General features: G+C 34.5%; 1 protein-coding gene across 11 annotated transcripts in view; it reads right to left on the bottom strand.

The window, feature by feature from the left end:
- The window catches only part of LOC141398080 (GTPase-activating Rap/Ran-GAP domain-like protein 3), a 390,292-nt gene that overhangs the window by 105,734 nt on the left and 265,839 nt on the right, over nt 1-18,719 (bottom strand). The window lies entirely within an intron of this gene.

Below are 18,719 nucleotides of genomic sequence, written 5' to 3'. Positions count from 1 at the left end.
ATTTTTTCATATGAAATTGAAAGCTGTATTTTATTTGTATTAGAAATTGATATGGTATAAGCCCACGGCAAAACTAATGTTATTATTTTTAAATCACATATACACATATGGTATGGTTTTTTGTGTTTATCTCGTATAAGGCACACCATTGCATTAAATGTTATCCTGAGGCTTTGCTAAATTGCGTTTGTTTTCATTTCAATTTGTTTAATATTCTGCTAAGATATTTAGGAGGTGGTCTTTGATTAATTTGTGTTTAGGTTTATCGTGGAACCATTTATACACTTTATTGAATAACATAAAACTTCTAGAGATTATTACAGTGTATTAGAAGGTTTTACCACAGATAAACATATGAATTTTCAAAGCCAAAAATGAGCGTGCGATCATCTTTATGATTATATTTAGGGACTCTGTATTTATTTTTTAAATACCTTCAGAACAAGGCAAGATCGTATATATATCTACAAAACTTACTTATATAATAAACTATACAATTAGCAATTTAGCATTAAAAAAACAAAACAGAGTAATATATATTTTTGTAACAGTATCTTATTACATTTCTTTCGAGTTGACCTATTGTATCCGCTAATTGCAGGTATTTTAAAATATTTATGAATTTCCTTATCTTTTTCTGTTTCAACACAATTTACCACTAGTAAATGCACTTTCGGGTAACCCTTCCCTAAAAAAAAACAGCCTACTATGAAAAAAACGAAAGAAAAGAAAAACAAACCCCTCTAAAGTTGACGAACCCCGCAAATGTTTTAAGGATCATGATATGCGAATCTGCACCTGGAATGTTCGCAATCTTTATAGAGAAGGTGCAGTCTTCGCATTGGCAGACGTACTTGTAAAGTACAAGGCCGATATTACTGCCATACAGGAAATACGATGGATTGGGAAAGGCGTCACAACAACACCTAAAGGTGACGCAATGTATTATATATATATATATATATATATATATATATATATATATATATATATATATATATATATATAAAATTCTTCGAGTCTGCCATGATGTTCGAAATTAAACTCCTCCGAAACAGCTGGACCGAATTCGATGAAATTTTGTATGTGGAGTTTTTAGGCCTGAGAATAGGTTTTTAGCTATTTTTCATATTGGTCAGTGGAGTGACCAGGGTACCTCCCCCACAAAATTTTTTAAGAAAACGTGAAAATAAAGATATTTTTGAACGTATTGTTTAAAAAATACTTGCAATACTATGGTAAAGACTGCCTCGATCCTGAATGGCCATCTCGGAAGTGGAATATCGCGGTCAGCCCAATTTTTCAAAAATGTATAGATAATATCCTTAATTTTAGTAAGCGTGACTACACAAACGCAATAAACACTTGCTTCAATAAGTGGGAAGGCGCGATCAACCCATATTTTGGAATACATTACAACCTTGATAATGTAAAATGCTGCGTGATCGAAATTCCAAAAAATTGATTGAGAAATCAGGCAAAACGTAATTTCAAAGATGGTTAAATAACTGGAACGTCTAAAAATGTGAAATGGTCACTAAAACGACGGGTAAACTATGCTATGATCTATCTAAATGTATATAAATTCTTTAGGACTGACATGATGTTCTAAATTAGACTTCCGTGTGTGCAGGTTCATAAGTTGGTAGAATACAGAAAATGGAGGGGATGGAGGACCTCTCCCATAACAGGTTTTAACAAATCGCGAAACTCAGAGATTATAAGACGTATTAGTAAAAACAATAGTAATTGTGGCCTCTGTCAATAATGGGTTTTTTGAATCAGAATATCGCGATTGCGTGCAATTTTTGAAAACTTTATTCATTCTGATCAGATTCACTAATTTAATAAAGGGCCAGCAAACACGCCGTGAACATTAACTTTAGGGCTTGAATACAGCAGAGTCTAGATAAATTCAACTAGCATTTTGAAGTCATTTTTTATGAATCACCGATGTTTCATGTTTAAAAGTGTAAAATAATAACGTGCTCAATGAAACAGCACTTTGCTAACAACAAGTAAAAACGACGTTACCCACCAGCTTAAATTATATTGAAATCAGGCTTCAGATATTTCGATATTTGAAAAAAAATCCCCAAAAATCGGTAGGTATCGTTTTATGGGGCTATATGGAAACGTGAATTTTACCGACAATTCTCCGCTAAAATATTTGATACCTCTAAAGGAGACTACATACCAAATAATGTTGAATAATGCCGGTAAAACCTTGGAAATACCGAGAACCGGAAGGTGTCGTTCAATGGAGGCCACATAACAACTTCTACCGGTAATGTTTTATACCCATAATGGAGACTAAACACCAAATTGTAGCCTTTTCGGTGGAATAATGACTCTGAAAACTCCAAAATATTGAAACTCGGGAGGTACAGTCCTATGGTAGATGTATTAGAACGTGGACCTATGCCAATAATAAGGGAGACTAAATACCAAATATAGCCATTTCGTGTGAATAATGTGGCTATACACATACAAATACCGAAATTAGAAATCTAGCGATGACTATTTACAAAACCTGGACCTGTACCGAATATTCTATATTTTATAGCCACACTGAACACTTAATAGCCATTTCTGTGGAATTACGACACCAAAACCTTCAAAATATCGAGACTCGGGAGGTACTGGTTTAGAGTAGCTCTATCAAAACGTGGACCTATGTCGATAATTTATTACAGAAATATTTTATGCCTTCAAGGGAGACTAAATACCAAATTATTGTCATTTCGGTAAGATAATGCTGTTAAAACCTTGAAAATACTGCAAATCTGGCGGTCAGTGCTATGGCGGCTATATCAAAATGTGGACTGATATAATAACTTTTCAATACCAAACATGCTACGAGTAATAAATAGAAACTTCTGTACCAATTTGAAGAGTTCTATGTTAAATATCGCGAGCTTTATCTTGATTTCAACAGATAGACAGACGGATATCGTTATATCGACTTATTTTTTATGTTGATCACAAATTTATACATACTTTATAGGTTCTCCGACGAATATTCCGATGTGTTGCAAACAGAATCACAAAGTTAATTATACCCTTAAACATCGTTTGGTGGAAGCTATAATTTAAGTAACTTTCTATTCTACATCTGGAGATACCATTGTATGAGGGTTATACCAAAACATCGACATATCGTCAATTCTAAAGGTATCAATATTAGATAGATAAATTGTTGATAGATTACTAATGCTTACATGGAAATCCAAAACGACGGGCCAGCAACGCGGAACCGGGTCAGCTAGGTCCCTAGGTGAGCAGGTCTTCTTTACGAACAATTATGACGGAGAAAACCAAATATTGCCAAGGACTACAGTCGAACCCCTAATCACAATGTAATTTTTCCTTTTAAAAATTTTACGAAGTAACCCATTATTATTCGGCTTACTGGTAATGCAGAAAGTAGGGACTAAATACCAAATTGTAGCCATGACGGTGGGAAACCTCCAAACTGTTCTATGGTACCTATATCAGAACGTTGACTTATACCGACAAGTCTCTGCAGGTATGTTTACGACCCCCGACGGAGACCAACAACAACCATTTCGGTGGGAAAATTAGGCAAAACCTCTTTACTATAGAAATTCATGAGGTATCGTTCTATGGGAACTTTATCAAAAAGTGGACATGTACCGACAATACTCTGCAGAAGTATTTACGACCCCCCAACAAACCAAATTATAGCCATTTCAGTTTAATAATTTGGCTAAAATCTTGCAAATACCCAACATCGGGTGCTTTATCAAAACCTGGACACAGAATGGGAATACTTATACCCCAAGGAAGACTAAATCCCATTTAATGGCGAATACCGAAAATCGGGTGGTACAGTTCCATGGGGTTTATATCAAATCGTGGACCGGTAAAACCCATTTCCAATACCAAACATCCTAGGAGAAATTTATTACAAAGTTCAATGTTAAATATTGCGGGCTGTATCTTGATTTCAGCTGAAGAACATCGCTAAATTAGCTCATTTTTATTCTGATCAAAAAAAATTCGAAGTGTTAGAAAGGGAAACAAAAAGTTAGTTATACCCTTCATCTTATGGTGGAGGGTATAATTAAAAGAATTTTCTATTTTAAATCTGGAGATACAATTACATGAGAGTTTTGCTAAAAATTGTATTTTATGAATTTTCAAGAGGAATGCATAGTTACGTCAATTCGGTTCGAAAATCGCAACATTTCATTCGTAATTCGATTATTCTATTTGTAATTCAAATTGTTCCATGTGTAATTCGAATTATTCCATTTATAAAATTATTCCATTTATAAAAAGGAAAGGAACAAAAAGGAACAAATGGAATATTTCGGATTACAAATAAAATAGTTCGAATTACAAGTAAAATAAGTCGAATTACAAATGGAATAATTCGAATTACAAATATAATAATTCAAATTACAAATAGATAAATTCGAATTACAAATGGAATAATTCGAATTACAATTGCAATTATCGAATTACAAATAAAATGTTACGAATTAAAAATGGAATTCTCGAATTACAACTAAAATGATTCGAATTGAATCTGAAAAGGTATATAAATATAAATACCCAATGTTTACACGGAAAACTAAAAACGGACCAGCAACGCGGACCGGGTCAGCTAGTATATATATAAAATTCTTCGAGTCTGCCATGATGTTCGAAATTAAACTCCTCCGAAACGGCTGGACCGAATTCGATGAAATTTTGTATGTGGAGTTTTTAGGTCTGAGAATAGGTTTTTAGCTATTTTTCATACTGGTCAGTGGAGTGACCAGGGTACCTCCCCCACAAAATTTTTTAAGAAAACGTGAAAATAAGGATATTTTTGAACGTATTGTTTAAAAATTACTTGCAATACTATGGTAAATACTGCCTCGATCTTGAATGGTCATCTCGCGGTCAGCCCAATTTTTCAAAAATGTATAGATAATATCCTTAATTTTAGTAAGCGTGACTACACAAACGCTATATACACTGGCTTCAATAAGTGGGAAAGCGCGATCAACCTACATTTTGGAATATAGTACAACCTCGATAATGTAAAATGCTGCGTGATCGAAATTCCAAAAAAATTGATTGAGAAATCAGGCAAAACGTAATTTCAAAGATGGTTAAATAACTGGAACGTCTAAAAATGTGAAATGGTCACTAAATCGACGGGTAAACTATGCTATAATCTATCTAAATGTCTGTAAATTCTTTAAGACTGACATGATGTTCTAAATTAGACTTCCGTGTGTGCAGGTTCATAAGGTGGTAGAATACAGAAAATGGAGGGGATGGGGGACGTCTCCCAAATCGCGAAACTCAGAGATTATTAGACGTATTAGTAAAAACAATAGTAATTGTGGCCTCTGTTAATAATGGGTTTTTTGAATCAGAATATCTAAATTTTTGAAAACTTTGTTCTTTCTGATCAGATTCACTAATTTAATAAGGGGGCAGCAAACACGCCGTGAACATTAACTTTAGGGCTTGAAATACAGCAGAGTCTAGATAAATTCAACTAGCATTTTGAAGTCATTTTTATGAATCACCGATGTTTCATGTTTAAAAGTGTAAAATAATAACGTGCTCAATGAAACAGCACTTTGCTAACAACAAGTAAAAACGACGTTACCCACCAGCATAAATTATATTGAAATCAGGTTTCAGACATTTCGGTTGAAAAAAAATCCTCAAAAATCGGTAGGTATCGTTTTATGGGGCTATATGGAAACGTGAATTTTACCGACATTTCTCCGCTAAAATATTTGATACCTCTAAAGGAGACTACATAACAAATAATGTTGAATAATGCCGCTAAAACCTTGGAAATACCGAGAACCGGAAGGTGTCGTTCAATGGAGGCCACATAACAATTTCTACCGGTAATGTTTTATGCCCATAATGGAGACTAAACACCAAATTGTAGCCTTTTCGGTGCAATAATGACTCTAAAACCTTCAAAATATCGATACTCGGGAGGTACCGTTTTAGAGTAGCTCTATCAAAATGTGGACCTATGTCGATAATTTATTACAGAAATATTTTATGCCTCCAAGGGAGACTAAATACCAAATTATTGTCATTTCGGTAAGATAATGCTGTTAAAACCTTGAAAATACTGCAAATCGGGCGGTCAGTGGTATGGCGGCTATATCAAAATGTGGACTGATATAATAACTTTTCAATACCAAACATGCTACGAGTAATAAATAGAAACTTTTGTACCAATTTGAACAGTTCTATGTTAAATATCGCGACCTGTATCTTGATTTCAACAGATAGACAGACGGATATCGTTATATCGACTTATTTTTTATGTTGATCACAAATTTATATATACTTTATAGGTTCTCCGACGAATATTCCGATGTGTTGCAAACAGAATCACAAAGTTAATTATACCCTTAAACATCGTATGGTGGAAGCTATAATTTAAGTAGCTTTCTATTCTACATCTGGAGATACCATTGTATGAGGGTTATACCAAAACATCGACATATCGTCAATTCGGTTCGAAAATCTAGAGGTATCAATATTAGATAGATAAATTGTTGATAGATTACTAATGCTTACATGGAAATCCAAAACGACGGGCCAGCAACGCGGAACCGGGTCAGCTAGGTCCCTAGGTGAGCAGGTCTTCTTTACGAACAATTATGACGGAGAAAACCAAATATTGCCAAGGACTACAGTCGAACCCCTAATCACAATGTAATTTTTCCTTTTAAAAATTTTAAGAAGTAACCCATTATTATTCGGCTTACTGGTAATGCAGAAAGTAGGGACTAAATACGAAATTGTAGCCATGACGGTGGGAAACCTCGAAACTGTTCTATGGTACCTATATCAGAACGTTGACTTATACCGACAAGTCTCTGCAGGTATGTTTACGACTCCCGACGGAGACCAACAACAACCATTTCGGTGGAAAAATTAGGCAAAACCTCTTTACTATAGAAATTCATGAGGTATCGTTCTATGGGAGCTTAATCAAAAAGTGGACATGTAGCCACAATACTCTGCAGAAGTATTTACGACCCCCAACAAACCTAATTATAGCCATTTCAGTTTAATAATTTGGCTAAAATCTTGCAAATACCCAACATCGGGTGCTTTATCAAAAACTGAACACAGAATGGGAATGATTATACCCCAAGGAAGACTAAATCCCATTTAATGGCGAATACCGAAAATCGGGTGGTACAGTTCCATGGGGTTTATATCAAAAAGTGGACCGGTATAACCCATTTCCAATACCAAACATCCTAGGAGAAATTTATTACAAAGTTCAATGTTAAATATTGCGGGCTGTATCTTGATTTCAGCTGAAGATAATCGCTACATTAGCTCATTTTTATTCTGATCAAAAAAAAAATTCGAAGTGTTAGAAAGGGAAACAAAAAGTTAGGTATACCCTTCATCTTATGGTGGAGGGTATAATTAAAAGAATTTTCTATTTTAAATCTGGAGATACAATTACATGAGAGTTTTGCTAAAAATTGGATTTTATGAAGTTTCAAGAGGAATGCATAGTTGCGTCAATTCGGTTCGAAAATCGCAACATTTCTTTCTTTTCGGTTTGTAATTCAATTATTGTAATTATTTCATTTATAAAAAGGAAAGGAACAAAAAGGAACAAATGAAATAATTCGGATTACAAATTAAATAGTTCGAATTACAGGTAAAATAAGTCGAATTACAAATGGAATAATTCGAATTACAAATATAATAATTCAAATTACAAATAGATAAATTCGAATTACAAATGGAATAATTCGAATTACAATTGAAATGTTTCGAATTACAATTGCAATTATCGAATTACAAATAAAATGTTATGAATTAAAAATGGAATTCTCGAATTACAACTAAAATGATTCAAATTGAATCTGAAAAGGTGTAGATATATAAATATGTAGATGGGTTATAAATGTTTACACGGAAAACTAAAAACGGGCCAGCAACGCGGACCGGGTCAGCTAGTATATATATAAAATTCTTCGAGTCTGCCATGATGTTCAAAATTAAACTCCTCCGAAACGGCTGGACCGAATTCGATGAAATTTTGTATGTGGAGTTTTTAGGTCTGAGAATAGGTTTTTAGCTATTTTTATACTGGTCAGTGGAGTGACCATGGTACCTCCCCCACAAAATTTTTTAAGAAAACGTGAAATTAGGAATATTTTTGAACGTATTGTTTAAAAATTACTTGCAATACTATGGTAAATACCGCCTCGATCCTGAATGGTAATCTCGGAAGTGGAATATCGCGGTCAGCCCAATTTTTCAAAAATGTATTATTATAGATAATATCCTTAATTTTAGTAAGCGTGACTACAAAAACGCTATAAACACTGCCTCGATCCTGAATGGTCATCTCTGAAGTGGAATATTTCTGTCAGCCCAATTTTTCAAAAATGTATTATTATAGATAATATCCATAATTTTAGTAAGCGTGACTACAAAAACGCTATAAACACTGGCTTCAATAAGTGGGAGTGACCAGGATCAGTGGAGTGACCATGGTACCTCCCCCACAACATTTTTTAAGAAAACGTGAAATTAAGAATATTTGTGAACGTATTGTTTAAAAATTACTTGCAATACTTTGGTAAATACCGCCTCGATCCTGAATGGTTATCTCGGAAGTGGAATATCGCGGTCAGCCCAATTTTTCAAAAATGTATTATTATAGATAATATCCATAATTTTAGTAAGCATGACTACAAAAACGCTATAAACACTGGCTTCAATAAGTGGGAAAAATTGATTGAGAAATCAGGCAAAACATAATTTCAAAGATGATTAAATAACTGGAACGTCTAAAAATTTGAAATAGTCACTAAAACGACGGGTAAACTATGCTATGCTCTATCTAAATGTATATAAATTCTTTAAGACCGACATGATGTTCTAAATTAGACTTCCGTGTGTGCAGGTTCATAAGGTGATAGAATACAGAAAATGGAGGGGATGGGGGACTTCTCCCATAACAAGTTTTAACAAATCGCGAAACTCAGAGATTATAAGACGTATTAGTAAAAACAATAGTAATTGTGGCCTCTGTCGTTCGTTTTCGGGGGGGCTATATGGAAACGTGGATTTTACCAAAAATTTTCTGCTAAAATATTTGATACCTCCAAAGGAGACTACATACCAAATAATGTTGAATAATGCCGCTAAAACCTTGAAAATACCGAGAACCGGAAGGTATCGTTCAATGGAGGCTACATAAAAACTTCTACCGGTAATGTTTTATACCCATAATGGATAATAATCAAAAAATTGTAGCCTTTTCGGTGGAATAATGACTCTAAAAACTCCAAAATGTTCAAACTCGGGAGGTACGGTCCTATGGTAGCTCTATTAGAACATGGACCTATGCCAATAATTCTTTGCAGAAATGTTTTATACCCCCAAGGGAGACTAAGTACCAACTATAGCCATTTCGTATGAATAATGTGGCTATACACATACAAATACCGAAGTTAGAAATCTAGCGATGACTATTTACAAAACCTGGACCTGTGCCGAATATTCTATATTTTATACCCACACTGAACACTTAATACCAAATTGTAGCCATTTCTGTGGGATTATGAGACTAAAACCTTCAAAATATCGAGCATCGGGAGGTACCGTTTTAGAGTAGCTCTATCAAAACGTGGACCTATGTCGATAATTTATAACTGAAATATTTTATGCCTCCAAGGGAGACCAATTACCAAATTATTGTCATTTCGGTAAAACAATGCTGTTGAACCTACTGCAAATCGGGCGGTCAGTGGTATAGCGGATATATCAAAATGTGGACTAATATAATAACTTTTCAATACCAAAAATGCTACGAGTAATAAATAGAAACTTCTGTACCAAATTGAAGAGATCTATGTTAAATATCGAGAGCTGCATCTTGATTTCAACAGATAGACGGATATCGTTATATCGACTTCTTTTTTATGTTGATCACAAATTTATACATACTTTATAGGTTCTCCGACGAATATTCCGATGTGTTGCAAACAGAATCACAAAGTTAATTATACCCTTACACATCGTATGGGGGAAGCTATAATTTAAGTAACTTTCTTTTCTACATCTGGATATACCATTGTATGACATATGGTCAATTCGGTTCGAAAATTTAGAGGTATCAATATTAGATAAATCAATTGTTGATAGATTACTATGGCTTACATGGAAATCCAAAACGGCGGGCCAGCAACGCGGTACCGGGTCAGCTAGTATATATATATATATATATATATATATAGCGGGTTCGTAGTTGGTCGGAGACTAAAACATCTTGTATCCAGCTTCACCCCAGTGAATGAAAGACTTGCTGCAATTCGAATAAAAGCAAAATTCTTCAACATTAGCTTTATTTGCGCTCATGCTCCCACTGAAGAAAAGGACGAACAGACCAAAGATATATTTTACGAGCGCTTACAAGAAACATATGACCGTTGTCCTGCCCATGACATTAAAATCTTTCTAGGCGATTTTAATGCCAAAATTGGAAAGGAGAATATCTTTGGCCCAACAGTCCGGAAATTCAGTCTCCACAGTGAAACATCTGACAATGGTATGAGGCTGATAGACTTTGCAGCTGCAAGAAACATGGTAGTTAGCAGTACCAGATTTAATCACCTCCATATTCATTAGGGTACCTGGCTGTCTCCAGATCAGAAAACGAGAAATCAAATTGATCATGTTGTGATAGATGGAAGACATTCATCGAGCGTGTTGGATGTACGATCGTTGCCAGGCGCAAACATTGATTCGGACCACTACCTTGTTGCAGCAAAGGTATTCACCCGCTTAAACGTAGCAAACAATGTACGAACAGACACAACACGAAAGTTAGACATCGGTAAGCTGCAATCACAAGAGATAGCCACAGCATATTCCACTCAACTAGCCCAATTACTTAATCAAAGCACTCCTCATCCCGATAACATATCAGCGCAACGGCAAAGCATTGCCCACTACATGGAAACAGCCGCAAAATCCATACTTGGATACCAGAGACCTCCACCAAGGAATTCATGGTATGATCAGGAGTGTCGTGCTGCCTCCGAAGAGAAAAATGCGGCATATAGGGCTACTTTACAATCCGTAGCAACGCGTAGCGCACGAGAGTGATACAGGGAGAAAAGGAGAGAGGAGAAACGTCTTTTCCGCAGGAAAAAGAGAGAGATGGAAAAGCGGGAGTGTGAAAAAATCGAGATGTACTGGAGCTAGAATGAAGTCCGAAAATGCTACCAAAGAGTCAAGCATCAAACTGATGGCTTTGGTACAGGCACATCCTCCTGTAGAGACCAGCAAGGTAATTTGGTAACTGATACAGATAGTGTACTCGGGATATGGAAAGAACATTTTTCAAATCTGTTGGTATCCAATAGCAGGAAAGACGACGAAGATACCACCGTCCCAATCCCAGAAGATGGGATTGAATGTATACCGCCCAGCCAAGATGAGGTAAGGACAGCAATAAATCGGCTGAAGAATAATAAGGCAGCAGGGGCCGATGGCCAGCCGAGCTGTTCAAACCCGGAGGCGACACGCTGATAAGGTGTATTGATCAGCTAGTTAGCACCATCTGGCAGGAAGAACGAGTACCCAACGATTGGAACCTAAGTATCCTGTGCCCCGTCCACAAGAAGGGAGATAAGACTGCATGCTCTAACTATAGGGGCATAAGTCTACTCCCTATTGCCTACAAGATCGTGTCAGGGATATTGTGCGAACGACTAAAGCCCATGGTCAACGAAATAATTGGACCATACCAATGCGGCTTTAGATCCTGGAGAAGACCCAAGAGAAGCAGATCGACACCTACCACCTTTTTGTCGATTATAAAGCAGCCTTCGACAGCCCGCTGCGTTCAAAGGTATTCCAAGCCATGTCTGAATTTAGTATTCCCGCAAAACTCATCCGGCTTTGTAAAATGACTTTAACTGACACGAGGTCCTCAGTTAAAATAGGAAAGAACCGAAGAGTTTGGTACCAAAAGAGGTTTCAGACAAGGAGACAGCCTTTAGTGTGATCTCTTCAACATCCTGCTGGAAAAGGTTATACGACAGGCAAACGTCAAAAGAAATGGCACAATTTACACCAATAGCCATGCTTATGCTGATGACATAGACATCATGGGCCGATCAGTAAAAGAAGTAACTGATACCTTTATAAAGGTCGAAGGAGAATCTGCTAAAGTGGGTCTGGCGGTAAACGGTGAGAAGACCAAGTTGATGGTGTCGACGCGCAATGCGTCCATTGAGCTCGGACCGACTGTGGAAGTTGGTTCCTATAATATTGAGGTAGTAAAAGACTTTGTCTACCTCGGCACCTCCGTAAACACAACAAACGACATCAGTTGTGAAATAAAAAGAAGAATTGTATTGGCTAACAGATGCTACTTTGGTTTAAGTAAGCAGTTTAAAAACAAAGCCACATCTCGTAAAACAAAAATAACGCTCTACAAAACACTGATACTACCCATGCTGATGTATGGATCCGAAGCCTGGGTACTTGCGCAAGCAGACATGGCAGTGCTTGGTGTGTTTGAGAGAAAAATTCTTCGAAAGATCTACGGACCAATCTGCGTTGACGGTGAATAAAACAAGTGGATGATGAGATGAAAAGGCGCGGTATTCCAGAGTGCGAAGCAACAAATAGAGAGGAATGGAGATCTTGTCTTAGATCGGCCTATGGAACAAATGTTCTGTAATGGGCCAGCTAAGTAAGCAAGTAAGTATCATATATTTATTTTTTCAGTCAGAAGGAAAGAATTTTCAGCAGTTCATTCCAATTTTGTTTGACTATTGTTATTGGCTCTGAAAGCTATAGGCTATTAATACTAATTATAAAATGTAGAACAATTTTTAGTGAATGCTGCCACAAAAAATATGTTTAACTCACTGACCAAAACTTTAAAAATATTTTCTTTATTTCAATATTGAATACCATTTGTTTAATAAAGTAATTTGATAATTTGTTAAACTTTCAAATGAATCCTTGTCAGAGTCATTACATTGTCGGCTAAAGTTATCGCACAGTTTGAAACTTTTCAGTTCATGGAACATTAGTTATAGCATTAGATTTGAAATAATGTACATAATATACAGTTTTGCCTTCAGCATTCCACGCTGCGCCATTGTATTAAAGTAAACATGAATATGCAGACATTTTTATCAAAAACCAAACAATACACAAATGAATTATGATCACAAAACTGAGGACAACCAAAAATGAAAAGTTTTCAAACTCCATATACATTAATATGTATACGTTTTTTCCATATCTTTGAACAATGAATATTTGTTAAAAAAAATCATTATTCATATGAGCTTAACTAAAAATGTCATATAGTGGTAAAATGTACACATACACTGATGATACCTCAAATTTAAACAATAAAATGTTTGATATTAATAAAATATGTTGCTCCATCATGGTAGTAATAAGCCGTTAATAATGAATGACTGCTTTATTTGCTCATAAATCACTTTAATAAGCCACAAAAAATAATTAAAAAGAGCATTTAGAAAAATAAATTAACGATATTAGATTAAATTACAAAACAGACACAGATAATTGCGCTCAAATGTACAGACATACTGTGAACAAATACAAACGTGACAAATTTAGTTGAAGGAAGAACTTGGTAGCAAGCTTACCACAACACTCTCAAGTAATATAAATTATTAAAAATATATTAATATAAAATTGTTGTTAATTTAAATAATCATTTGTAGTTCCCTGAAGATGATTGGAGAATCCAATCGAAATATTGGAAATAAAAACTTAAAAATCAAAACACTCGATTTTTAATTAAAAAGCCTGCAGCCAAACAATAATTAAACCCAAAAATAAATTAACATGATATGAACATATTGAAATAAATTGTGCACGTTATGGTCCGCTCCTGCCGAAAAAGCAGAGTTTTTAGTTTTTTAATGAAAATGGGTTATGAAGTGTGTAAGAAAGGAAAAAACTGTTGTCATGAACAAACTTTAAAGTTTAGTTAAAAGCGAAAGGAACAACCGACACAACAAACCAGTGTTGGAAGACATACGAAACAAGTAAGAATGGCGTTAAGTTCGGCCGGGCCAAACTTGTTATATCCTCCACCACGAGTTGTATTGAAGTAAAATGACTAAACACAAAATTTCAAGAATTTCGGTCAAACAATGTGGCTAACCTTCTAAATACCGAAATTGGAGAAGTACCATTCTATGGGGGGCTATATCGAACATCGATCCATACCAGGGCTAGGCGATGTAAGCCACTTTTGTGCAAACATTTTTCACACCGACAATAAACAGAAAACGTTTGTTACTGAAATTAAATTTTTCAAAATATATGCTGTACACATATCTAATTTTAATTTAAATAACTACGAATAATTTGTATATTATGAAACTTTAAATAAATAATAATTAAAAAAATTAAGTTTCAGTGTTTTATTTAGAAATGCACTTAAAACTTAAAAATAATTTGTCGCTTAGCCTCAATAAATATATTCTTTCTCATGATGGAATCTCTCAAATAAAACACTTGCATTTAAATTATGAATGATGGCAAAATTAAACGGCAAGCGTTTTATTTGAGAGATTCCATCATGAGAAAGAATGTATTTATTGAGGCTAAGCGACAAATTATTTTTTAGTTTTAAGTGCATTTCTAAATAAAACACTGAAACTTAATTTTTTAATTATTTTTTATTTTTAACTTTTTAGTAAATACATTTTTTTACCACTAAGAAACCCAAATGCCAGATTAGAGTCCATTTGAGCAGAAAATGTAGATTAAAATGCTTGAAATTGAGTGGTACCGTTAGGTGGAGGCTATATTAAACCTTGACCTACGTCCACAATTTTCAGTGGGGAAGTTCCCGGACCATTGAGAACTCCAAATGCCAAGCTACAGCAAATTCGGGCTAAATATGAAGACAAAATCCTCAAAATACCAGAATTGGGGTGGTACCGTTATATGGGGGCTATAGGAAAAAATGGACCCATATTGGTTTTGGTTTCATATTCATGTATTATCATCTAAGTCTGAAAAATGTGCAAATTTTTAGTTCGATTGGTCAACTGCTACCGTGTTAAAAATCAGTTACCAGATTTTAAAGGGGGGTCAAGTTAGACACAGTAAAAAGACTGTAAGAATGGACCAATATTAGTTTTGATTTCATATTCATGTATTGTCATCCAAATCTGAAAAGTGTGCAAAGTTTAAGTTCGTTTGGTCAACTGCAACTGTGTGAAAAATTAGTTACCAGATCTGAAAAGCAAATTAGATAAAACATTGTAAAACAGTGTAAAAATGGACCAATATTGGTTTTGATTTCATATTCATGTATTGTCATCCAAATCTGAAAAGTGTGCAATGTTTTAGTTCGATTGGTAAACTGCAACTGTGTTAAAAATGAGTTACCAGATTTGAACTAAACACACACCAAAGCAAGTTAAATAAAACACTGTAAAAAAATGTTTATATTTTGAAGCAAACACAATAACAACGTATGTATGTATTGGCCATATCATAAGAATGAGCGATGATGAACCCGCTAAAAAGGCGTATAAATACGGACCGCTTGGCGGTACACGCAGAATTGGCAGGCTAAGGAATAGGTGGCGCAAACAAGTGGATGTTGAGATGAAAAGGCGCGGTATTCCAGAGTGCGAAGCAAAAAATAGAGAGAAATGGAGATCTTTTCTTAGTTCGGCCTATGGAAAAAATGTTCTGTAATGGGCCAGCTAAGTAAGTAGGTAAGTAAGTAGTATGTATTGTATGCCGAGGTCTGTTCCATACCGACAAATTTCTGGTGGAACGTTTTTAGTCTCCAAGAAGACTAAATACCAAATTTCCAATATTTCGGTAAGATATGTGGCTAAAAACTTCAAGATACCGAAAATCAAAGGTACGCTTCTATGGGGGATATAGGAAGACGTGGACATATACTGATAATTCTATTCTGGAATATTTTATAATCCCAATATAACAAATGTCAGAATTTCAACTGGAAAGGTTTTTCCCTCCCACGTAGACTAAATACCAAATGTCAGTCATTTCGGCGTGAATACTCGTAATGAGGCTAAAACCTTTAAAATACCGAAAATCGGGTGATACCGTTCTATGGGGGCCATATCAAAACGTGGACCTATATACCCCATTTGCAATTCCAAACATCCTTGAAGTAATATAAACTTCTATACCAAATTACAAAGCTCTATCTTAAGAAATGCGAGCTGAGGATGTACGAACAGACGGACATTGTTATATCGACTTAGAATTTTACCCTGATCAAGAATATATATACTTTATAGGGTCTCCGATGAATATTTCGTTGAGTTACAAACGTAATGACAAATTTAACTATACCATCCATAATATGCCGGAGGGTATAATAAATGTTTACATTGGCCATATTAACACAAAAAGGAGTTACTGGAGATCTTTCGTAAAAATGTACATTACCATTACTCCCCTGAGAAAGTATCTAAGGGCTGTTTAAACGCTTACATGTGCACCACCAACTGGTTTTTTATAATGATACACTGACACACTGTATTAACGAACGGGTTTCATAGATAATTTTTCATTGATGCTATAAACTGTTACATTAATACAATGAAATTTTTCGTTCATGTAATGAAACCTTACGTTACCTAAAATTTAATGATTTTTGGTTTCATTGTATAAATGAAACGGATTTTATCAATGCAATGAAACTTTTTATTTCTTTAAATTTAAGAAAAATATGTGAGTACTGAAATTATGCTAAATATTATGTACTTAAAAAACTAGTACGCAAACATCTTTGTTTTGTTTGGCTCCAAAAATGAATGAAATAGTTTCATTAAATAAATGAAACAGTCTCATTAAATAAATGAAACAATTTCTTTAAATAAATGAAACAATTTCATTAAATAAATTAAACAGTTTCATTAAATAAATGAAACATTTTTGAAGTCCCTAATACTATTTAGCGGAATAAAAAAAAGATCTGTTGTAAACAAGTATGTATATTGTCACCCTTTATATTATCAATTTTCTTCTAAATAATCTTTCTTTATTAAACAAATGTTTGAAATTTTCCACAAACCTAAATAAAACATTATACACATACATACATATGTATGCATGAATATTTGCAAACCTAGCAGAAGCGTCACTAAAGGCCAGAACAGAATCAATCGTCGCTTGCTTTGCTTGCTTCCCGAATGTCAAATTATAAAGGAATGTCAGAGCCTCCTAAAGGGGAACGCAGGCGGATTTGGCAAACCTTTACAATTTGACATTTGGGGAAGCAAGCAAAGCAAGCGACGATTGATTCTGTGCAGGCCTTGACAGCGTAACTGTACAAAAACTCTTTGCTGTCCGCGATTGGCTGCCATTAAAATATGTTGGTCTCATTTTTTCTACTCTTGTATCAAGACTTATTCTCCTTGTATGTTATTCTCAGTTATTCTTTGTTATTTATTTCATTGCTGTTACAAAGTGAATTCCAGCTGTGTGGTGGGAATGTGCAGAAACACGATTAGGCAAAACAACTATTCTCTCTATCACAACAATAAGCGCAGGCTTAAGTTGATCAGCAAATTTTACAACAACATTGTTGTAGTTGACATTATAACACCACCAAGTGTGTATTAGAGTTGTACAATCTAGTTCATTTGAAAGATCTAGTTCAATAGCTCAGCTCTTTTAACTGAACTAGTTCAGTAATCTAGTTCGTAGTTCACTATCCAGTTCAATCATTTGGATCAGAATCGTTCACGAGCTCTTAATCGTTCTCTATTCCATTCATAAAGAAAGATTAAGTTTAGAAAAAAACATCCTTCGAAAAAAATGTAATTACAATTTTAAATTTTAAACAATTACAAACGTTGTGTGTTTGTAGAAATTATCACTGTATGTATGTTTCATTTTATTTTTTCCTTTTTTCTATTCGATATATTGGGATGGATTCGATATATTGGGATGCTCTTTAATTGATCCAAAACATAAACAAAACTTATTACATTACGAAGGCGTCACTTAGCACAGAGGATGGCGTCACTTTATGTGAATGACATGCTGAACTAGATTGTGAATCGTTCGTTCGTTGATCATTCTTTTTGGATCTTTCGGTCGGCGCTCAGTGAGCTATTGAACTATAATGAACTATATCGACTGATCTAATTCATACGAATTGGCTGTAACTTGACATTTGGAGTTCCCAATGGTAAATGAACTTCCCCACAAAAGTCCAGGTTTTGGTATAGCCTTTATATAACGGTACTACACGATTTATGACATTTTAAAGTTTTTATCTAAATTTTCGGCCTAAATTTACTATAATTTTGTTCTCAGTGGTCAAAAAATTTATATACTAAAAAGTTAAAAATAATTTAAAAAAAATTAAGTTTCAGTGTTATATTTAGAAATGCACTTAAAGCTAGAAAATAATTTGTCGCTTTGGAATCTCTCAAATAAAACGCTTGCATTTAAATTATGATGGCAAAATTAAACGGCAAGCGCTTTATTTGAGAGATTCCGTCATTAGAAAGAATATATTTATTGATGCTAAGCGACAAATTATTTTCTAGTTTTAAGTGCATTTCTAAATAAAACACTGAAACATAATTTTTTTAAATTATTTTTTATTGTTAACATTAATTTGTATTGAGTTACATAATGTATAACGTGTCAGAATTGTTGCTGGG

The sequence above is a fragment of the Musca autumnalis genome, unplaced genomic scaffold (assembly GCF_047663935.1).
Source record: "Musca autumnalis isolate F117 unplaced genomic scaffold, ASM4766393v1 scaffold_3, whole genome shotgun sequence".
NCBI classification, from domain to species: domain Eukaryota; kingdom Metazoa; phylum Arthropoda; class Insecta; order Diptera; family Muscidae; genus Musca; species Musca autumnalis.
Note: the sequence above shows the minus strand (reverse complement) of the source record. Positions and strands in the feature narration are given on the sequence as shown.